Source organism: Dermacentor silvarum, chromosome 2 (assembly GCF_013339745.2).
Source record: "Dermacentor silvarum isolate Dsil-2018 chromosome 2, BIME_Dsil_1.4, whole genome shotgun sequence".
Taxonomy (NCBI): Eukaryota; Metazoa; Arthropoda; class Arachnida; order Ixodida; family Ixodidae; genus Dermacentor; species Dermacentor silvarum.
Genome location: NC_051155.1, coordinates 158,582,376 through 158,606,334, shown reverse-complemented (window position 1 = coordinate 158,606,334; position 23,959 = coordinate 158,582,376). Strand labels below are relative to the sequence as shown.

Genomic DNA, 23,959 nt, shown 5'->3' with positions numbered 1-23,959 from the left:
CGCGCCGGTTGCTTCACGTATTAAAATAAATGTTTCTTTTTAATACAAACGATGAAAACTGTGCGCGCACACAGGGCGCGACATTTGCGCCGTTTGAATTTTGCACTATTTCCCGCGCGCGCCGTACGTGCCCGGCCGGCGCACTGCGCTACCGCGATAAAGAAAATAGTTCCTCAAGGAAGCTAAGCACAAAACTTTCATACTCCTGCAAACCACATAAATTGTTAATAAATACCTTTATATTAGAATATTTGTAAATAAATATTGCAATTCATGTCTATGAAAGCGTGGATTTGTATGCGCGTTTTTGTGTGAATGCGCGCTTGCGCTGTTGACTCTTTGGAGCATTCCAGAACTTTGTGCGTGCGGCGGTATGTGTGCTGGTTGCGTGATGAGTTTGCTGCGTTTTCTGTGCCCTTTGCCTCGCTGTGACATCTTTTGTATATTTCAACCTGTTGCTCGCTCTTTATGGGCTACACGTTGCCTCGAAGATCACCATGATCGCCTCCGACTCAGCCAAATCGAAGGTGAGTGAGTGTTTCGAATTCCACTTGCTCGTTCATTGCGACGCTTTCAGCAAAAGTGCGTAGAGAGCCCGTGCGTGTCTTCCACGCGCTTCTGTGCTCGTTTTCATTACTAGTACTATCCTTCCGTTGCGAGAATTGGTTGTGCAGCACTAGATTTGTTATATTGAGCATGAAGTTTTGTCCTGATTTAACTTCACAGCGCGCTTGCGGCGACGTAAAGCAGCTATGTGGAGCCAGCTAAAACAGGGCATGTTGTGCGCGCCACGATTTTTGGTACGGTGTTTCAGCACCGATTGAAATTAGCCTTATTAATGAGCGCTCGTGGGCTCTGCCGTTTTGGTGAGCAGCTGTGTGGAGCCAGCTAAAACAGGGCATGTTGTGCGGCCACGATTTTTGGTACGGTGTTCCAGCACCGATTGAAATTAGCCTTATTAATGAGCGCTCGTGCTCTGCCGTTTTGGTGAGCAGCTGTGTGGAGCCAGGTAAAACAGGGCATGTTGTGTGCGCCACGTTTTTTTGGTACGGTGTTCCAGCACCGATTGAAATTAGCCTTATTAATGAGCGCTCGTGCTCTGCCGTTTTGGTGAGCAGCTGTGTGGAGCCAGCTAAAACAGGGCATGTTGTGCGTGCCACGATTTTTGGTACGGTGTTCCAGCACCGATTGAAATTAGCCTTATTAATGAGCGCTCGTGCTCTGCCGTTTTGGTGAGCAGCTGTGTGGAGCCAGGTAAAACAGGGCATGTTGTGTGCGCCACGTTTTTTGGTACGGTGTTCCAGCACCGATTGAAATTAGCCTTATTAATGAGCGCTCGTGCTCTGCCGTTTTGGTGAGCAGCTGTGTGGAGCCAGCTAAAACAGGGCATGTTGTGCGTGCCACGATTTTTGGTACGGTGTTCCAGCACCGATTGAAATTAGCCTTATTAATGAGCGCTCGTGCTCTGCCGTTTTGGTGAGCAGCTGTGTGGAGCCAGGCTAAAACAGGGCATGTTGTGTGCGCCACGATTTTTTGGTACGGTGTTCCAGCACCGATTGAAATTAGCCTTATTAATGAGCGCTCGTGCTCTGCCGTTTTGGTGAGCAGCTGTGTGGAGCCAGCTAAAACAGGGCATGTTGTGGCGCCACGATTTTTGGTACGGTGTTCCAGCACCGATTGAAATTAGCCTTATTAATGAGCGCTCGTGCTCTGCCGTTTTGGTGAGCAGCTGTGTGGAGCCAGCTAAAACAGGGCATGTTGTGTGCGCCACGATTTTTTGGTACGGTGTTCCAGCACCGATTGAAATTAGCCTTATTAATGAGCGCTCGTGCTCTGCCGTTTTGGTGAGCAGCTGTGTGGAGCCAGGCTAAAACAGGGCATGTTGTGTGCGCCACGATTTTTTGGTACGGTGTTCCAGCACCGATTGAAATTAGCCTTATTAATGAGCGCTCGTGCTCTGCCGTTTTGGTGAGCAGCTGTGTGGAGCCAGCTAAAACAGGGCATGTTGTGCGCGCCACGATTTTTGGTACGGTGTTCCAGCACCGATTGAAATTAGCCTTATTAATGAGCGCTCGTGCTCTGCCGTTTTGGTGAGCAGCTGTGTGGAGCCAGCTAAAACAGGGCATGTTGTGTGCGCCACGTTTTTTTGGTACGGTGTTCCAGCACCGATTGAAATTAGCCTTATTAATGAGCGCTCGTGCTCTGCCGTTTTGGTGAGCAGCTGTGTGGAGCCAGCTAAAACAGGGCATGTTGTGCGCGCCACGATTTTTGGTACGGTGTTCCAGCACCGATTGAAATTAGCCTTATTAATGAGCGCTCGTGCTCTGCCGTTTTGGTGAGCAGCTGTGTGGAGCCAGCTAAAACAGGGCATGTTGTGTGCGCCACGATTTTTTGGTACGGTGTTCCAGCACCGATTGAAATTAGCCTTATTAATGAGCGCTCGTGCTCTGCCGTTTTGGTGAGCAGCTGTGTGGAGCCAGCTAAAACAGGGCATGTTGTGGCGCCACGATTTTTGGTACGGTGTTCCAGCACCGATTGAAATTAGCCTTATTAATGAGCGCTCGTGCTCTGCCGTTTTGGTGAGCAGCTGTGTGGAGCCAGCTAAAACAGGGCATGTTGTGTGCGCCACGTTTTTTGGTACGGTGTTCCAGCACCGATTGAAATTAGCCTTATTAATGAGCGCTCGTGCTCTGCCGTTTTGGTGAGCAGCTGTGTGGAGCCAGCTAAAACAGGGCATGTTGTGCGTGCCACGATTTTTGGTACGGTGTTCCAGCACCGATTGAAATTAGCCTTATTAATGAGCGCTCGTGCTCTGCCGTTTTGGTGAGCAGCTGTGTGGAGCCAGGTAAAACAGGGCATGTTGTGTGCGCCACGTTTTTTGGTACGGTGTTCCAGCACCGATTGAAATTAGCCTTATTAATGAGCGCTCGTGCTCTGCCGTTTTGGTGAGCAGCTGTGTGGAGCCAGCTAAAACAGGGCATGTTGTGCGTGCCACGATTTTTGGTACGGTGTTCCAGCACCGATTGAAATTAGCCTTATTAATGAGCGCTCGTGCTCTGCCGTTTTGGTGAGCAGCTGTGTGGAGCCAGCTAAAACAGGGCATGTTGTGTGCGCCACGTTTTTTGGTACGGTGTTCCAGCACCGATTGAAATTAGCCTTATTAATGAGCGCTCGTGCTCTGCCGTTTTGGTGAGCAGCTGTGTGGAGCCAGCTAAAACAGGGCATGTTGTGCGCGCCACGATTTTTGGTACGGTGTTCCAGCACCGATTGAAATTAGCCTTATTAATGAGCGCTCGTGCTCTGCCGTTTTGGTGAGCAGCTGTGTGGAGCCAGCTAAAACAGGGCATGTTGTGCGCGCCACGATTTTTTGGTACGGTGTTCCAGCACCGATTGAAATTAGCCTTATTAATGAGCGCTCGTGCTCTGCCGTTTTGGTGAGCAGCTGTGTGGAGCCAGCTAAAACAGGGCATGTTGTGCGTGCCACGATTTTTGGTACGGTGTTCCAGCACCGATTGAAATTAGCCTTATTAATGAGCGCTCGTGCTCTGCCGTTTTGGTGAGCAGCTGTGTGGAGCCAGCTAAAACAGGGCATGTTGTGCGTGCCACGTTTTTTTGGTACGGTGTTCCAGCACCGATTGAAATTAGCCTTATTAATGAGCGCTCGTGCTCTGCCGTTTTGGTGAGCAGCTGTGTGGAGCCAGCTAAAACAGGGCATGTTGTGCGTGCCACGATTTTTGGTACGGTGTTCCAGCACCGATTGAAATTAGCCTTATTAATGAGCGCTCGTGCTCTGCCGTTTTGGTGAGCAGCTGTGTGGAGCCAGCTAAAACAGGGCATGTTGTGCGGCCACGATTTTTGGTACGGTGTTCCAGCACCGATTGAAATTAGCCTTATTAATGAGCGCTCGTGCTCTGCCGTTTTGGTGAGCAGCTGTGTGGAGCCAGCTAAAACAGGGCATGTTGTGCGTGCCACGATTTTTGGTACGGTGTTCCAGCACCGATTGAAATTAGCCTTATTAATGAGCGCTCGTGCTCTGCCGTTTTGGTGAGCAGCTGTGTGGAGCCAGCTAAAACAGGGCATGTTGTGCGTGCCACGATTTTTGGTACGGTGTTCCAGCACCGATTGAAATTAGCCTTATTAATGAGCGCTCGTGCTCTGCCGTTTTGGTGAGCAGCTGTGTGGAGCCAGCTAAAACAGGGCATGTTGTGCGCGCCACGATTTTTTGGTACGGTGTTCCAGCACCGATTGAAATTAGCCTTATTAATGAGCGCTCGTGCTCTGCCGTTTTGGTGAGCAGCTGTGTGGAGCCAGCTAAAACAGGGCATGTTGTGCGTGCCACGATTTTTGGTACGGTGTTCCAGCACCGATTGAAATTAGCCTTATTAATGAGCGCTCGTGCTCTGCCGTTTTGGTGAGCAGCTGTGTGGAGCCAGCTAAAACAGGGCATGTTGTGTGCGCCACGATTTTTTGGTACGGTGTTCCAGCACCGATTGAAATTAGCCTTATTAATGAGCGCTCGTGCTCTGCCGTTTTGGTGAGCAGCTGTGTGGAGCCAGCTAAAACAGGGCATGTTGTGCGTGCCACGATTTTTGGTACGGTGTTCCAGCACCGATTGAAATTAGCCTTATTAATGAGCGCTCGTGCTCTGCCGTTTTGGTGAGCAGCTGTGTGGAGCCAGCTAAAACAGGGCATGTTGTGCGGCCACGTTTTTTGGTACGGTGTTCCAGCACCGATTGAAATTAGCCTTATTAATGAGCGCTCGTGCTCTGCCGTTTTGGTGAGCAGCTGTGTGGAGCCAGCTAAAACAGGGCATGTTGTGCGTGCCACGATTTTTGGTACGGTGTTCCAGCACCGATTGAAATTAGCCTTATTAATGAGCGCTCGTGCTCTGCCGTTTTGGTGAGCAGCTGTGTGGAGCCAGGCTAAAACAGGGCATGTTGTGTGCGCCACGATTTTTTGGTACGGTGTTCCAGCACCGATTGAAATTAGCCTTATTAATGAGCGCTCGTGCTCTGCCGTTTTGGTGAGCAGCTGTGTGGAGCCAGCTAAAACAGGGCATGTTGTGCGTGCCACGATTTTTGGTACGGGGTTCCAGCACCGATTGAAATTAGCCTTATTAATGAGCGCTCGTGGGCTCTGCCGTTTTGGTGAGCAGCTGTGTGGAGCCAGCTAAAACAGGGCATGTTGTGCGTGCCACGATTTTTGGTACGGTGTTCCAGCACCGATTGAAATTAGCCTTATTAATGAGCGCTCGTGCTCTGCCGTTTTGGTGAGCAGCTGTGTGGAGCCAGCTAAAACAGGGCATGTTGTGCGTGCCACGATTTTTGGTACGGTGTTCCAGCACCGATTGAAATTAGCCTTATTAATGAGCGCTCGTGCTCTGCCGTTTTGGTGAGCAGCTGTGTGGAGCCAGGTAAAACAGGGCATGTTGTGTGCGCCACGTTTTTTTGGTACGGTGTTCCAGCACCGATTGAAATTAGCCTTATTAATGAGCGCTCGTGCTCTGCCGTTTTGGTGAGCAGCTGTGTGGAGCCAGCTGAAACAGGGCATGTTGTGTTCGCCACGTTTTTTTGGCACGGTGTTCCAGCACCGATTGAAATTAGCCTTATTAATGAGCGCTCGTGCTTTGCCGTTTTGGTGGAAACAATGCGACGTGAAGTAATCCGAACTGTACTGTAATCAAGTATATTTCGTTCGCGCAACGCCGTCCATTGACGTGCATCTACTACATGGCGTGTCGGGATCGGCGAAAATATGCGCGGGGCGTTTTGCCGTTCGAATGTATTCTGCTGCGCTGTTCGCTTCAGGATCGAGTGCCCAGAGTCCGCTGACACGCCGTGCGGTAGACACGCGCTGTGGCGCGATAATAATAAGGAATTGCAAGGGCGTATATGTGATTCTATGTGATAGGTGAGATAAGAAAGGGCTGATGGCAGCGAATGCTGTGAAATCATCAGGTTATGTGTGGTTTGTTTTCCGCCGGTAGGCGCGCGGTGAACTTTTTTTTTTAGCCATTATCTCCCTTCGACGCCATCGAGTACTTCGCGCTAACGCCTTCGCGTAGGCGCTCTATATTCATGGAAAAGGCAGATTCTGTGGGATTCTATGTTGTGCTTTAGAGGGATGAAACATTCAAAATAACGTCATCGTGTGAAGTTTCAGCCTTTGGCCCTTCAGTAACTCATTGATTTAACTAAGTTCGAAAATCAGTAAAGGAACGAGATGCTTGGGCATATTTGCCGTGTCGTCCCACTGTGCTTCCAGTGGCATGTAGGCGTTATCGACAAATGTAAAAAATTAGCAAGGCTTTTTATGAGATAAAAGTAGACAGCTATGTCAATAAGTTATTTTTGCTTTGAATTCACACTCTAAAGAGGAGAGAGAGTGAAAGGGGAGCGTATCCTTGTGAACTAAATGACGCTTTGATATAAGCTTGGAACAATGGTTTGTTGGTGGAGCAGTTCTGTGGAATACTTAAGAGAGTAAGCAAATTGCAGTAGCAGCAGTTAGACGGGGAGTAAAAAAATGCAACACTGGTTTTATATGAACGAGCTACCTTTAAGATGTGGCCACAACAGTTCAGTAGATGAGCAAAATAATTTTAAAAATTTTGGAGAGAAATTAAAAATAATTTATTTGCCCACCTCACACTGCCAGTGGCAAGAGCAGCCATGCTTTAATGTTTTTAATCAGTCATTTATATCCATCCATTTATGTCGGCCTAATCGTCCATATAGATGTTTTGATTGTTGCTTTTGAGTTATCGTGGCATCACATTTTAATACTGACATCTGTTTTCAGAATCAAAATGAGCCTGGAGACGCCACAGCCGGAATGCGAAAGGTGAATTCTTTGGCCATTCATCGTCTAGCGTCACCATGATCAAATGCACTGTTGCCAGGAGAATGTATTGCCGGGAGGTATTCTCCTTAAGATTTAGTAAAACTGGTAGCATTAAGTGCCTCCTTTGCGATTTTGCATAGCCTTTGATTTGCGAGTCGATTAAATTATTTAATGAGGTGGGCAGTTGGCACACCCTGCCTTTGTGTCTTATGTACACATTCAGCTGAGTAGGTCTGGGACACAGCAAGCGAATCTGATGTGTAGTGGTAATCGCATTAACGTCAACAGTTATCTTACTGTTTGAGCTGCTACTGCTGCTTGCCAACACAAGCAGCAGTTGCCCACGATGGCGTGAAAGAGGTTCATTGAAGAGGCACATACTCTGAGTCACATACCCAGAGATCCAAGCAGGTCCATCAGATGGTTATTAACCCACTTCCCTCAACATAGCAGCCCTACCCATTAGGCCATTGACCACCTAGTGACACAAATTGGCTGGAAAATACTTAAGGCAGACACCCGAAAGTATGTGAAGTAACCTAAAAATGCTACTTGCATTAAAGTTTTTGATGCTTTGGTTTACTTACTATTTTATTTTGTACTGGGTGAATCCTTGTTTTTCTGAAGCACATGGCATCCTAACAGGATAACAAGCTATGACATTAGTTTTAGTTGTTTTTATTAGTGACATTAGTTGACATTTTAGGTCTGGAGCAGGCAGTATTTCTGTGATTTATTTGGAGTGTGGCTGTTGTGTAAATGTGCTTAAAATCCTTAAACTACCTCACTAATATTTACCTAAATGTGCCCTTTCACATAGGTTGGAGAAGTGCTCATTCAGATGATCCTGGCACAGATTGCCATGGTGGACCAGGCAAGTTTGCAGCGGCCTTGATTCACAATGTGTTCACAGAGAAGAACCTCATGGGCCACTCACTTCTCGAAAACACCACCACCAATAAGCAAAAAGAGGCTCTTGGCCTTATTAGGGTCAACACTGTTATAGGCAAGTACCGTACATCCTTTTTCCCATTGCATTTTTGCATTCACATTTTGTACTTGGAATTACTAGCTTGCTATTAGCACAACAAATGATTTTCAAGTAGCCTGTGTCTGCAACTACGTGCTACAATAGCCTACTATTTGGGATGAATGTTCATTTGATCTCAAGTCTCTAATGCTTCCCTACTAAAGTGCTAAATTTTAAAAGCAGCCTTAACTGCCAGAAGTGATTGGTGGCTACAACTGACAAAGTTAGGTGTATTTGCCTATTAGTTGCTCTACTTGACTGTCCATGCAATGAACAGTTGCAATGAAGCAACTACCAATCTGTGAAGCATGCTACCAATCTGGTGGTATAGCGGGTGTGCTTAAGTAGCCTGAAAGTGTTGTTATAATATAGGAATTGTGGAGAAGCTATGCTCAAGTGCAGTTACTGCTCAACTCGAGGGACAGCACTTCCACCAAATTTCAGCAATCAAAATGGCCCTCCAGATTCTCTAACACAAAACATAGTGGTTTCACCTACTTCGACAGACCACATTGAATTAAAGTTGCTCCAGTCTTGAAGGAGGTCCATGTGGTGGCAGACAGTAGCCTTTTAGCAGAGGGAGCTTAAGTTATGGGGCATAATTGTTTGATTGTTTTGATGAAAGCAACAATAAGAAGAGTTGCCAACTTCGTTGTCAACATTGCTATGTTTAGCAATGTCCATTCATTCTATGCACTCAACCTATTAAGATCCAATTTATCACATTGTATTCTAGGATGTGGAAAAAACTAAGGTATTTATTTGACTTTTCCTCACGTTCCCATAAAATGATCAGTACTCAATAGGCCCTTGGCAGCTACTATATAAAGCTTCTTACAGAACATGAGGCATATCCACAGCTCCCACTCTGAAATTGTTGGAAATGTCTCCTGCTTTCTTACTTCAAGGACGCACTTGCCTGTTTTCAGCGTTATTATGGGTTTACTATGGGTTTAGATTTATCAAAGATTGAATGAGCTTTGTAGGTGTTCATGTTTAACCCTTTGAGGATCACATATTTTCTGGAAATACGTCCCCCAATTTAAGCGTTATATTTTTATTCTGGATTGTTCTTCAGAGTGACCTTTCAAGAAAAAAAATGGGTAAATAATTTTTTAGGTCACAAAGTGACAAAGGTTTCTTAGTGTCCGCTGTTTTACACCATGTTTATTGTAGCATGCAGGGCAAACTAGCATAATCACATTTTTTAAATGTAATGACACTCACAAAACATTAAACTAGGTGAATACTCCCAAACTACTTCAGCGATGGGCACCATAGGGTACAGAGAAATATCAGTTTTAGAAGAAGCCAAGGGGCAACAGCACAATCAGGATTTTTGTAGAAGTCGCAGAAGGTTACAGAATCTGTAATGTGATGCTTGGGGACACTTCATTGTTAAAAGGTATGCTTATTTATATGTTCTTTCGCTGCCTCATATTTATGGTTATGACCACACGATTTGTTTCCGCCACTCTACATGCATGGCAGTGACCCTCAAAGGATTAGCAGAGCCAGTCTACTTGCATATTTCTCTTGTAATACTGGGCATTTCTTCGTATTTCTTCTTCGCATTTATTTGTGTTAGTGTAACCAGGTTGGCGTGCAACTGCAGTAAATCCTCGGTATAAGCGGTATTTTCTTTTAAGCAGAGAGGCATAAGAATGGCCATCATAATGCGAGAAGTACACTCCAGTATCATATGAGCTGGTAAAACAAATTCAGATATACCATACTCAATTCTGGCCGCATAACCGTATTTGGAGCAACTCCTGCAAGGAAAAGTGCAATAAAGTGCTCCACATTTTGATTATGATTGTTGAGAGAACTAATTTTAGTTGCCAGTAGTCTACCTTGAAGTTTTTTCACCAACAGTATGAAGTCTTTTTTTTACCATTTTGTTCCTAAGCAAGCAACGTTCACATTTTTCACACCAAGGATATTGATGAAGTTATTCTGCCACAGTGGGCTTTTCCTGTTTGCCTTCTGCATATTGTACTAAGTGGAGTCCTCCGGCACCACTCCACTTTGAAAGCTGGTCATTCTGCAGAATTGAACTCGTGAAAACTTTGAATAAACAAAACAAATGAAAGTTTCATTATAACAGGGCATACTGCATGTCGCACTTTTGCATGTGGAACATTGATCTTAAACCTCATGCTGTTTTTCCTTTTTTTACAGGCTTTACCTGTCATAAGTTTCCTGGGACAAACATGGCCCACATTAAGAACACACTGGCCTCACTTCTCGCAAGGGACCTGAAGTGTCCAGAAGAGCTCAAGTCTGTGGACAGTTCAAGTCGTGTGCACTTGCAGCCCTCAACATTTTTTTATGATGTTTCGAGTCACCTGAAACGCCCAGGTTGGATGGTTCAGACACAAGTACTGTGTTGTGATAAATAATTAATTGCACAAGTGTTGCGCTTTGTATTTTAGTACATTTTACGTAAATTTTTAATATATTTCTACAAAAGATAGTGTTTCTTGACTATTTTATTTCATAGGTATCTCGGGTCCTTTCATGCCAAGACTGTTCCATGACGGCACACCATTTCAAGTTTGTTTGATAAAGTAAAAGTAGGCACAGTGAGAAGTTTCACAGAAAATTAGCTTTCATACATACACCTGAAAGTGGAATCTGTGCTATTGTCAGAGTGGTTCTGTTTAAGAAAAACTACATATTAACATATGTTTGTAGTAACGGTTTATTTTGCTATTTCAAAACAGTAAGAATTAATAGGTAAAAGTTTGCTTAAATTCAGAGTGCAACAACAGTTCTCGGGCAAGGCAGCGATGTGCTTTCTTTCATGTACGCATGAAATCTGATTTCTTGCAAATTCTTTCATTCTAACTTGTTTTGCAGCACTCAAAAATTAAAACAAATTTCCTCATGGCAGTTCCATTTAAGTCTTCCAGCAGGTAACTAATGGCCACTGTCTATCAGATAAAAATCTTAAGTAGTAAAAGTGAATCAATCGCTTGGTATGTAATGACCTGCCCAGGAACCTAGTAATGATGGCAGAAAATGCAACTGGATCGTGCAACAAGCAATACAGCACAATAAACTGCTGCCATGGCACAACTTATTGTAATTACCGTGTCGTTTCAGAGGTAGATAACGTTTAGTGAAATGGGCACACATAATTTAACCAATAAGTAAGAGTCTCAGTGGGCTCATGCAAATAGTGCCATGATTATTAAGTTACTGGCTACCAAATAGAGAAAGCAAGTACTTTTTAAATGTTTTTTACAGTAATGCTTCTATATTATTTATGTTCTATTTATTTCAATTTTGAGAAATGTTTTACTTTAGGGCCACGCAAACTTTACATCTCTCAGTACTCAACTTCGTTATTGTATCAAGCTGCTGGCAGTTTGTAGATTGTGTTAGGATTTTTTTGATCTCAAGGCACACATGGCTGTACAGTTAACAAATGTTCGGCTTCAATAAACAATTCATCTAGAAAAAAATGCTTTTTGTCCACATCAATTTTGAGCTGTTGATTTCATGAAGGAGTATTGATTTTGTGTGTTAAGCCAATTTAAAAACTGGCATAATGGTTCTGCTAGCAGCTCTATAATATGTTTTATTACAGGCTATATCTAAAAGTGGTTTTGATCCCTGGGTGACCCAGGTCTGCAATACAAAAGTGCCTGCATTTAAGTTTGCTCCTGTCTACTAGTATGCAAGGACGACATCAATATGGTATCAATGGTAATGCTATGAGACTGAACGTAGCTCAGCGGTATTTAAAGAAATTTCTAGTCTCGTTTTCAGCACTACTCACCAAACAGCATATTTAAGTGGGCTCTCAAGTGATTTCAATAGTGATGTTCAACACTGCTCCAATAATATTTAAATGGTGTTGCACTATTGACTAACATTGCACGTTAGGCTTGTTGTAAAACATAATGGAGGCAAAAGGTGTAGTGCATCAGAAACAGGACACAAGAGGATGAACACAGACAACACACGTTTGGCACTTAACGTGTGTGTTGTCTGTGTTCTTCCTCTTGTGTCCTGTTTATGATACGTAGCACCTTTTGCCTCCATCAAGCAATATTGACGTTTAACGCTCATCCAATAATTATTCAATGGGGTTTCAATATTGATGTTCAATAATATCTCAATGAGGTTTCAATATTGATGTTCAATACTGCTCCAATAATATCTCAATGGGGTTTCAATATTGACAGTCAACACAGTTCCAACATTATGTCAATGGGGTTTCAATATTGGCATTCAACATATTTCAACAATGTCTCAACAGGTTTTCAATACTGACATTCAACACATCTTCAACAGTTCTTCAATGGGCTTTCAATATTGGAATTCAACATGGTTTCAACAATCCATCAATGACTTCTCAAATTGAAACGACCCAATGATGTTTCAACAAAATGTCGCGGGCCAATTTTCAACACCTCTCAACAATTTCCTCAATAATGTTTCAACAAAGCCTCAATGTGCTTTCAATGCTATTTGTTGACATTGACCAATGACTTTTCAACAACTTTTCAACAATTTTTTTTGTAAGGGCTGCAGTATAGATCCTCGACAACATTTCAGATAACTTGGTCGAGTTAGGCACGGAATATGTAATTTGCGGTCTTGACAGCTCGGTTTTAGTTATTAGATACCTTAAAATATTAGGCTTGGGAATAACAGTGAAAAAACAGCGCACAAGAACGACGAGTCCCATCAGCGTGTTGAAATTTCAGTAATTATCATTTACTACGGATCGTCCATAATGAAATACGTGATAAACAATTGAGCACTCCGTATTGTTCACCCCTCAAACACTTTCAATAAATTCGTTGCTTGTAACCTTACATCTATTTGAGAATTTGTGATACGTTCCTAATTTGACAGGTGAAAATGATTCTACTGTGGTATCAAAAACTGAAGTTTACAAAGCGTCTTCAGAGGCTGCCAGTTAAAATACAATTCGTCAAATACCACTTGTAGGAAACAATTGATGCTTTGAAATTTTTAAATAGAAAAGTCGCAGTTCCTCCCGGGCTAACTAGAACGCTCAACAAGATAGCAAAAATCAAAATGCATATACATACCTGTTGATGAATATGCATGAGAAAGTACGGATATTAAAATATGTGTAAGAAACCGCTTGCATAACACTATGCCACCATGCAATCAAAAAAGGCAAATATCTGAAGGAAAAATAAATTGATAAAGGTATTGAGCAAATACCATGTCCAATGAAGCAATAAAAAAGTTGCCTATTCCTTCACACGAAAAAATGTGGTTTTCCGTGATTAAACTACAATTTGATTATGAGGTACGCCGTGAGGAGGGGGCTCCGTTATAATTCTGACCACCTCGGGCGCTTTACCATGCTCCTATAAACGTAAGTACAAAGGCGTTTCTGCATTTCGCCCCCTTCGATAAGCAGTCGCAGCGGCCGGAGACGAACCCATGCATGACTGAGACCTTAGCATCGCAGTGTCATAGCCACGAAGCTACCACTGCGGGTAGGCTCCCGTAGAGCACGGGCCAATTTTTTCAGCCCAGGCCAGGCCCGGGCCCGTTTTTACGTTGGGCTGCCCGCCCGAGCCCGATCAAAACATTTATGGCGAGACCCGGGCCCGGCCCATGCTCGGAAATAATCTACGTTACCCACCCGGCCCGGCCCGCCACCCCTTTATCTTAGGCCCGAGCCCGGCCCGAGCCCGACTCGAAGCCGGCCCGAACCCGGCCCGAGACCGAAAAATAATGTTTTTCGGAGTTGAGACGCCCGAGAATAACTCGCTGCACGTTACATGCACACCAACAGAAAGCCCGAGCCCGGCCCGGGCCCGCGTCAAAGAACCCGAGCCCGGCCCGGGCCCGGGTCAAAAAGCACACGCCGTGCCCGAGCCCGGCCCGAGCCCGTGAAAAAACTGCTCTACCCGGCCCGGCCGGGCCCACGGGCCGGGCCGGGCCCGGGCTTTCGGGTAAGCCCGAGCCCGTGCAGTGCTCTAGGCTCCCGTACTGTCACTGATTGTTGGACGTCTGTCTGTATAAAATATCTGTCTAAATGTGCATATCTCTTTTGCAAGAATTTGAAAATATAAATGTGATATACAGATCTCGCAAAACAACCTGAGACAGACCTATATTAGCACTTTGCAGCAATTGATATAATGTCTTGTTCTTTTGCCTTTGTGAATCTCTCGAATGCCGCCAAGCAGCGACATTATTACCAGGACCGGCCATTCAGTGAGAAGAGTGGCTGAAAAAAAAATAGTAAAGAATTGAAAGTGCAATGAACCCTTACAAAATATGGGCATTGCATTTATTTATACAGAGAGATGAGGAATCGAGTCTAAACAATAGTCGGAAGACGGACAATAGTACACGTGCCCGGCTTATACGAAAACGAGAAGTAGACATACACCCTTGATGAAGCAGCACTGCATAGCAATATATTTCGACTTACCACGCAGGAAAGCAAGTACGGCGCCACGCTTTGTACGCCAAGTTCAACTGTGTGCAGCAGCTTAGAATAATGGTATCACATGAAAAACAGTGTAATTTCAAGTTCGTGTTTTCTCGGCGACTACGTGTAACGCTGCAATACTGACACTCGTCTTGACCACCACCTCTTGATATTTCCTTAAGATTTCATAATAGAAGGCTAGCGCCATCACGTGATTATTTGTTTATGTTTACTGAATTTGATATTTTTTTTTAGTTCTTGCCTAATAAAGTGGGAATCGCTCGAGAGCAACATACCAAAAAAATTCTGTGAAGGTCAAGAAATACGGTGAATTGCAAAACACCCAGTACCGCTTATAGATAAAGCAATCCCTTTTGGTATCCAAAACACACACTTTTAAAATCTGATGTCATGTATTTCGTGATACTCCTTCGTGTCGTAGTAGCAATTAAACCGTGAGCTTTCTCCTTCTAATTAAATGCGTGTGCCCTCTTTATCGCCCGAGTGTTCTGATCTTTATAATAGCTGCTGTACGCATACGTTATTCAGCTGCAGCTGGTCATAAGTATAAGCCACTATAAACTATGAATTGTCTTCGTCTTGCCCTCCCCCTTAATCTTTATTTCTCAGCTGTAGTTGTTAAGCAGCGGCCCAATATGGCTGGAGTGGCCCCTTAATAATGCACTCAATGACAATTAATTGAGCATAATATGTAAAAATCGTCATTGGAAAGCTTTTGGTCATAGCAGAAATCTGTCTTTCATTATGGCGACGGACTCACAGACTAACATACTAAGTAACATGCAGTTGACATTGAGTAACACATATGGGTAGTTGCAACCATCATTTGTGCACGTTCAGCCTTTATGTGAACGTTTCATGTACCAAACGCGGCGCCGGTACGTTAAGTTATTCGATAGTTGTATGACTCTATAAAAGAGCTAAACACATAGTAATGAAAACGTTGCGCTTCGAAAATTGTTTTGGTTATTGCAAAAAAAAAATTATTCAATCAATGTGTGCGCAATATAGCGGATATAGGAAATTTTTTTCCGCAGTTCAATTGATTCCGTCCCTGTCACGTCCTCAAGACATCACCTGTTCTTTGGTCGCTGGCCGCAACTCAACTGACAACGTGAGCCACTTTCGATCTATAACACCTCCGAACCATCTGAAGACAAACATTATTGAGCCAACTCTTCGCTCTTTTTCATAAGCGCTCTGGATGACACTAGTGCACAGACGGACTCGAGCGTCTCGTTCAAAAGGCGCAATCAGCGTTGAACTCGGGGTTTTCTCGTACAATTGTGGCCGAGGTCACCCGCTACGGCGACCACCACAATACGGCTTTTATTGCATATTTCGCTTGTGTAATCACAAGCCACTAACCAGGAATAGCTACGTTTGTCAGTACAGACGTTTATATGAATGCCACCAAAGCGTATCGTATCAAGTTTCAAGCGTATCGCATCTCATGTAAACGAGGTTTTTCGCTTTGAAGGCATATCGCATCTAATGCACGAAACAGGGGTAGCGTGAAATGGAGAATGCGCACTTCAGCGGTGCATTTAAGCAGAAGCGTATCGCATGAGACATTTTGGGAAAGCATTCACTGGGGGATGACAGCCGGCCAAACAACCAACGGCTTCTGCTGCCGCACTGCGGGGCATCAAAACAAAAAGGGTGGCTTAGGAAGCAGGCCGCGCGCTAGTTCTTTTCACTCGTGAGTACATTACGCGATTTTAAACAACGCCGTATTTGTAATTAATAAATTACAATAGCATCGGTGAGTTACTTGATTCGCGTGATTAACCTAGCCAAGCCTCATTTGGGGTAACAGAAGCTGAGGTGGCCGTACTCGGCTGCCATTGGACATAGCAACCGCTGCTGACACACTCGGAAATTTCCTTATTCTGATGCAATACGCTATGTTACCGCAAAATAAGCATCTCAAAAATTTCTCCGCGTGTAAGAATTAACGAGAATCTGAGGAATGTAGCCGTCACCCGGCGAGTATTTCCAGTGCATTTCACAACACGACAGCAAAAGCAGGTTTATCGGAAGTGAGAGCACTACATTTCGAATATTACTCTAGGTGTCGTTAGCTTGGTGCACAAGAAAATGCGCATTTATGTAAACGCTGGCGTATGAGTATATATGATACGATGAATTAATATGATACTCTTCTTGAGCATGTAAACGTAGCTAGTGGTTGAATGCCGATTATTTGTGAGAAGCGGGAAAATGGTCACTGAAGTTGCATGTGTAATCTGCAGAAACAACGCACGTTCTTCAGCGTTTCAAGAGCATGAAATTGTTTGCGTTTACTCAGTTCTCCAGTATTCAACTTGCTCCGAAGGAATTCTAATAAAGGGCATGCTTACTCCCCCGAATTGTCTTAAAGATTGCCTTTTACAAAAGAGTTGGCCCTCAGTGCTCCTCCTGTATTGCAGTACATTAGGTGCACTACATGGTCATTGAGATCTATTACGTCAGAATATTAGGATCAGAACTTCTGACAACGTTTAAGAAGCATTATCGCATTAACTCACCTGCACCAAGAGAAGGTTTGAAATATGTAGGATGAAGGTCGAGCAATAGAACTGTGCTGTTACTTTGGTTTTAATGCTCCTGCTTTTGTCTGCGCAAAAGCCTAGTTTGCTATTTACGTTAAAGCTGTGTTTCGAAGAATTCAAACCTCTGCCACATTGTAGAAAATACATTATGCAATGAACTCTTCGGAAATGTTTTTTGTTACCTAAGGACTGCAGACACATAAAAATGGAACCAATGCAACAGAGCTGGCAATCACAATATACAGTTGTGAAACTCAAATTACACGTTTCGCAATAAATACGCGCCCACATACCAATAACATACAAACATATACCAATGTTACACAAATGAACGTAACTGTAAAGAAGATCAAAACCAAAACAAAAAAAGAAATAAGGATAAGTCTCCATATACACTTGAGCTAGTACTAAAGCAACAATATTGTCACGGGGATTCACAAGTACACCGGAGAGACAATATATACAGGCTGCTGCTACCAAAGAATGGCTGACAGCATCTCACGAAGCTTGTCCCGTCTTCTTCCTGTTCGCCTAGCTTAGCGGTCCTTTAATGGCAGGCTCATACACAATGCCGCGTAACAATATTGTTGTTCCATAATTGTGTGAAATGACAAAAGGCATCAAAACCCACGTGTTCTCCCTTCGGTGCCCTCTAGCGTGAGCTCCACCAGCCATAGACGCTGGTGCTTGAGGAGTCTTTTCACAGAGGAGAGCACACTAGCCCCTTCACTGAGTAAAAGACTTCCGTTGCGCTCTTTTTTTTTTACATTCAACTTTACTTTCCCATGACGGTGAGAGCAGCCGGCACCATTCGCTCCTTCCCTCTCACATACATTAGCTGCAGACAAAGATTTTATCTCGTTTTGCCATGATACTCCAGCAAAACTTTGGACCTGCCCACGCGCTTTAGTCTTAGTGCGTCGATTGCGTTTTGGCTTCTTTTACGGCGCTGCCTTCAAACTGCTAAGAGGCGCTGCTTTCTTTTACCTTTCGGCAGAAAAGTTGAGCAAAAATACGATACGCGGATATTGCACTCATATTGAAAGACGCGGCTCGTACCATGCCGAATAAGTTAAGCCCTTCGATCGATCGTTTTGCTAAAGGCACGAAGCATCTCTCTCCAGCGAAAGGCAGGAGCACTCTTGCCTGCCTGTAAGCACTTCATGCTGTTTTCTTTTCTAGCATATTTGAGAAAACAGTCGCTTTTTAAACTCTCGTGCCATGCTTACCGAGAGCGCGGCTTATCCTCCCTTCGAAGAGTGGGTATTCATGCACCCCCTCTGCACCAGCCCCGCCCCCCCCCCCCCCCCCCCAGCCGCATCCCATGCAATATCCATTACTCTGTGTTTGCAGTGTGGATAGAAAGGAAGCAAAGAGGTGAAGTAAAAAGAGAGAGAGTGAGAATACACAACGAAGAATTTGTGCAATTTGCACACAAGACACTGGGGTAATGAAGCCGTATGAGAATCGTGGGTCTCTGTGTTCGGATAAAGCGTTGTTCGTGCATACGTGACAAAATGAGGAAGTAGTGAGCCAAGGAGTAGTGTGACAGAAAAAAAAAATGCATGACGCTAGCTTCGGCGGAGGGGGCACAAAATTCAAACGGCGTCTTTTTACAGCGTAAGCTGTTACGGGCTCATTTCAATAGCCGTTTCGGGTCGCGATGATGCCACCGCCAGCGGCCGCGTAACCGATATCGCCGGAAATGTAAGAAAAGTACCCGATTCTCGCCGGGATTGAACTCGCGCCCACTGCGTGGGAGCCAAATACTCTACCACTGAGCCACGCAAGCGCTTGCTATCGGGCCGCGGAAAATACCCTAAGGCAAGCGCAGGGTGAGACGACTCAAGCCTCCGCCAGTATAGTGGTGTCATCTAGTTAAGATGCATGCAAACGCAGCGTCCGCAGGCGCAGACGACAATATGCGATTCAGACGAGGCGCGCAATAAACGCGCTCCCGAGCTGCCAAGCCTCCGCCAGTATGGTGGCGCCATCTAGTTAAGGTGCCTGTAAACGCGGCGCGCCCGACATGTAAGTTGTAGTTGTAAGACTTGATCGGGCTCAGCAGACTGCAGTGGAGAGAGCATTACAAGCCGCAGATCGCCGTCGACGCCGGGCGAACAGTTCAGATCGTTCTCAACAAAACGAGGCGAACAGACTGCCGCGATGAGCTTGTAGTGCGTGGTGCCCAAATTGGGGCTACTCTTGAGCCGCTCCCCCAGCTTACGCTGTGACTGTGCTGCGTGTGCCGCGCAGGCCTGTGACTTTTTTTACGTTAATACTTGACACAGTGTTAGATGTCAAAAACATGGTGTAAGTGAATATTATAGCAAGAAGCTGCGTTACAGGAGGCGCCGTTCTCGCCAGTCCCCCCCTCCCCCCCAAAAAAAGAGAATGCACCCATCCGCATTGTTCAGGATTTATAGGTGTATACCAACCTTGTAATGAGGCGAATGCAAGTTAATTTGTTAATTAAAGGAACCAGACGGCTTGAGAACACTATTAATTTTAAGTCTTACCGTAAGGTAAGAAGTACGCCTGTGACTTAATGAAAGAAAAAGTTGCTGTAGACAGATTGAGATGTACACACGTTTCCCTATAAGAAAAAAAAAATGTCTCTAACAACAGTTTCTTTTATGGGATAACTTCAACTGTTCCCTCACAATGATGAAGGCAGGTGGACAGGCGACGCTTTACTGCGGCCACGCGGTTCCGCCGGTATGGAAGGCTCCGGGGGGAGGGGAGGGGGTGCGTCTTGTGCGCTGCGAGCGCCCGCCCGCGCGGCTGTATCTTGAAAGCCATCTGCGGCGGGAGTAGAGTCAACCCTCCTTGTCTTTTCGCGGCTAAGATCGCGTTGATGCGAGCACCGGCGCGAAGCTCAATTCGCTCGCTGCTGCTGTCGCACTGGCTCAGTCCAGTGTTTCGACAGGTAGTTTCTGCGGTTATCGAATGAGTTGTGTTCACTTTGCCTGCGCGCGTGACACCATGCTTGTTAATTTAGTTAGTGTGCCTAAGTTGACAAACTTATAGGAATGATAAAACTACTATCCTTACTTTGTATAGTTGTCCACTAATATGCCATCGCAATCGATGATTGGCTTTTCCGGCGAAACTGTGACTTGTTTCATCATTATATTTTGTCCCCTGTACTAAGTTTCCTGTGCAGTCTAGCCTGGCCAGAGAATACTAGCTCAGGCTGACCTCTCTTTTTTTATAATAAAATATATCCTCTCTCTATGAAATATCCGAGTGTGTCATATTACCTGAGCGCCATAACCAAGCTTGTCTCGTGGTAAAAATAAAAAATAAATCTGCTGATAATGTTCACGGTACCATCCAGACACCTTGTGACAGGCATCCAAGTGACACTTCGAGATGGTGCTTTAAATATGATCATCAGCATCATTGTCAATATTTATTTCGCCGTTAAGAAGCCCTGTTGCGGTATACATAAGGGAGTACCAGCAGTAAAACGCATCTGGTTTCACAACCCCCCCCTCCCCCCTCGGCCATATAATACTGGAAACCAAGTTGTCCCTTGACATTTAAAGCAGGCCGCTGGTTATTAAAAAGAACAACACAGAAGAAAAAATACGCAAGAAAGTGGAAGAGATATCCTTGAGAAATGTCTTATTTAGAGCCCTCAATGTAGAAAAAGCAAACAGAAAACATAAAGGTAAATACAAAATTGTCCCTTCACATTGGAATAATGCAGCTGCCCATTCAAAACAGCAAGAAAGAAAGCATTACGCGAGAAAGGGGAATGAAGTTTGATAAATCTGCTGCTAATCAAGACCACAAAAAATTCCCGCCGAAACTGCTCTTGGAGTTGTCTAAGGATGCATAAGTTTGTGCCACTTACTCATCTCCACGCAGCCGGTGTCATTATCAATCTCGTCAAACTTGATCCGCCCAATATAAACGCTTATCAACCCTTGTCAGTCGTTATGAACATTATCGGAATAGATACAACCTTCATCAACCCTTATCGGTTGTTATCAACTTTATCAGACTCGACCCAAGCCTTATGAACCCTTATTCGTCACTATCTACGTCATCGTAATCGATCCAATCCTTATCAACCCTTAACTTTTTTATCAACATTTACGGACACGATCCGACTCTTATGAACCCTTAGCGGTTCATATAAACCTTGTCGGCGACCCTTATAAACCCTTATCAGTATTTGTTAACATTACCAGAATTGCTCTGACCATTATAAGCTCTTATCGTTATTTAGCACCTTATGCATACGCATTCTAGAATCTGTAAAGGAGTACTTTTATCTAGGTCAATTACTGACAGGGGACTCTGATCATGAGAAAGAAATTTACAGAAGAATAAAATTGGGTTGGAATGCATACGGCAGGCACTGTCAAATCCTGACTGGGAGCTTACCACTGTCGTTGAAAAGAAAAGTGTACAATCATTGCATTCTACCGGTGCTAACATATGGGGCAGAAACTTAGAGGTTAAGAAAGAAGGTCGAGAACAAGTTAGGGACCGCACAAAGAGCAATGGAACAAAAAAAGATAGGCCTAACGTTAAGAGACAGGAAGAGACAGACAGGCAAAGAACTTTATTTGTGGTCCTGAGGAACCGCTTTAGGGTACCTCCCTTTTCAGGGAGTCCCCGTAGCCGTCGCGGGCCGCACCCACGTCGGGGTAGGAAGATCGGGGTGTTCCGCCCTGTCGCAGGCCCTCTGGACAGCCCGTAGTTGCTCTGAGAGGTCGCCGCTCTGAAGGGCTGCCTCCCAGTCCGTTAGAGTGGTAAGCGATGAGCTGCGTAACGCAGGGCATTGCCAGAGCATATGAGATAAAGAGCAGTACGCCTCCCCACAGTCTGGACAGTGGGGATCTACATTAGGCGCGAAGTGACTGAATCGGCCCCTGGAGGGGAACGACCCCGTTTGGAGCATGCGAAAGGCCGACGATCGTGGTCTAGTGAGTTTAGGATGTGGTAGCGGAAAGGCCCGCCGAGCAAGTTGATAATGTGCCAAGATTTCATGGAAGGTGAGGAGCGAATCCCTGTACAGTCCTAAGTCGCCGCCCGTGAGTCTACCGGAACCACCGCGGTGTGTTAAACCTCGCGCGCAGTCATGGGCTAACTCATTGGCGTTAACAACCTCAGAGTGCACATTGATTCCCATATGGGCCGGGAACCATTTTATGACATGAAAACCAGCAGCCCCCTCGGTGCCGAGGATGGCCGCCGCCACCTTTGAGATCGAGCCGGAGGCGAACGCTCGTGCTGCAGACCTAGAGTCTGTAAAGATATTGGGACGTAGAGGGTCCTTCAGTGCTATAGCTACAGCAACCTGCTCGGCTACTGTTGCAGAAACCTTCCGCACGGATGCTGAGTTAATGAGAGTGCCATTGGAATCAACCGAAACTACGACATAGTGATCAGAACGCCCGTACTGGGCGGCGTCAACGAAAGATGCAAGATTCGGATTGGCTGCAACCACTTTTAATAGGGAACGAGCCCGGGCTACTCGGCGCCCTACATTGTATTGAGGGTGGACGTTACGTGGAAGGGGATCTACCTTGAATGTATCTCGGACCATGGGTGATAGGGTCGCGTTGCGCTCCGTTATTTCCTGGTGACCGCATCCAACGGATTCTAGGATACGTCTCCCCGCTCGCGATGATGAGTCGTATTATTTGGGCCACTCGTTGGGCCTCGATCACCTCTGACAGGGTGTTGTGCATGCCTAGTTGCATGAGACGCTCGGTGCTGGTAGTGAGTGGTAAACCCAGCACGCGCTTGATGCTTTTGCGCATGAGGGCGTCGATTTTGGCCTCTTCCCGTTTAGACCAGCGCAACGCGCAAGCTACATAGTTAACGTGGCTCATAAGAAACGCGTGGTAGAGCCTGAGGAGATTGCTTTCACTTAAACCCCCCCGGCGGTTCGAGACCGTGAGGATAAGCCTAAGCATGTTCTCCGTCTTTGTGGTGATGCGGGCTATAGTCTGTGAGTTGCCCCCGCGCGATTCCAGCAAGAGTCCGAGGACCCGGATAGTATCCACTCTGGGGATTTGTTCTCCGTCCCTCGTGTAGAGGGCAATGGGAACTTGATCTAAGGGTGTGGAGCACCTAACCCCCCGTCTGGTGGGCCTATACAATAGAAGTTCGGACTTGGTTGGTGACAGACTCAGGCCCGTGTCTAGTAGGAAGTGTTCTGTGATGTCGAGCGCCTCTTGGAGCGCACTCTCAACTGCAGCGTCAGACCCTCCCATGCACCACACGGTAATATCATCCGCGTAGAGGGCGTGACCAGTTCCTCTTACTGTGGCCAGTCTTTCCGAGAGGCCCTTCATGGCGATGTTAAACAGTAGGGGAGAGATGACCGCCCCTTGCGGAGTGCCTCTCGCTCCCAATGTAAATTCCTTGGATTTGACCTGCCCTATTTTGACAGTGGCCTTGCGATCCCTGAGGAAGGCGCTAACATACGCATGGAATCGTGACCCCAGGCCCAGGTTCGAGATCGCGTCTAGCATGAACCGGTGCGAGATGTTATCAAAAGCCTTGGACAAGTCTAGAGCCAGGATGCCTCTAGTGTCTCTAGTGTCATCATCAAGGATTTGCCTCTTTATAAGTAGCATGACGTCCTGTGTGGAGAGTGCCGGCCGAAAGCCGACCATGTTGTGAGGGAATAACTCATTATTTTCTATGTGCTTAGATATACGGTTGTGAATGGCATGTTCGGCCACCTTGCCTACGCAGGACGTGAGTGAGATGGGCGGCATGTTCTCCGGCGCAAGAGGTTTGCCTGGCTTCGGGATGAGCACCACTGAGGCTGTCTTCCAGGAGTCGGGGACGAGGCCCGTTTCCCAGATTTTATTGACTTCCTCGGTGAGCAACGCTACTGAATGTCCGTCCAACTTTCGGAGGAGCTTATTGGAGATTCCATCCGGGCCCGGTGCAGAGAGCGACCAGTGAGCGTTTGGAGCACCTCCCAGATTTCGGGTTCTGTGAAGGAGGCGTCGAGCTCCCCCACTGTGCCCCCCCCCCCCTCGGTAACGAGGATAATCCCCGTCACAGGAGGGGCCCAGCGGGAGATACTTTTCA

General features: G+C 45.7%; 1 long non-coding RNA gene across 1 annotated transcript; it reads left to right on the top strand.

Annotated features, from left to right (window-relative positions):
* Positions 1-362: 362 nt before the first annotated feature.
* Positions 363-7,793, top strand: LOC125943670 (uncharacterized). Its single transcript, XR_007465830.1, has 3 exons — positions 363-527; positions 6,802-6,843; positions 7,664-7,793. It is a non-coding gene; the product is annotated as an uncharacterized LOC125943670 (long non-coding RNA).
* The last annotated feature ends 16,166 nt before the right edge of the window (positions 7,794-23,959 follow it).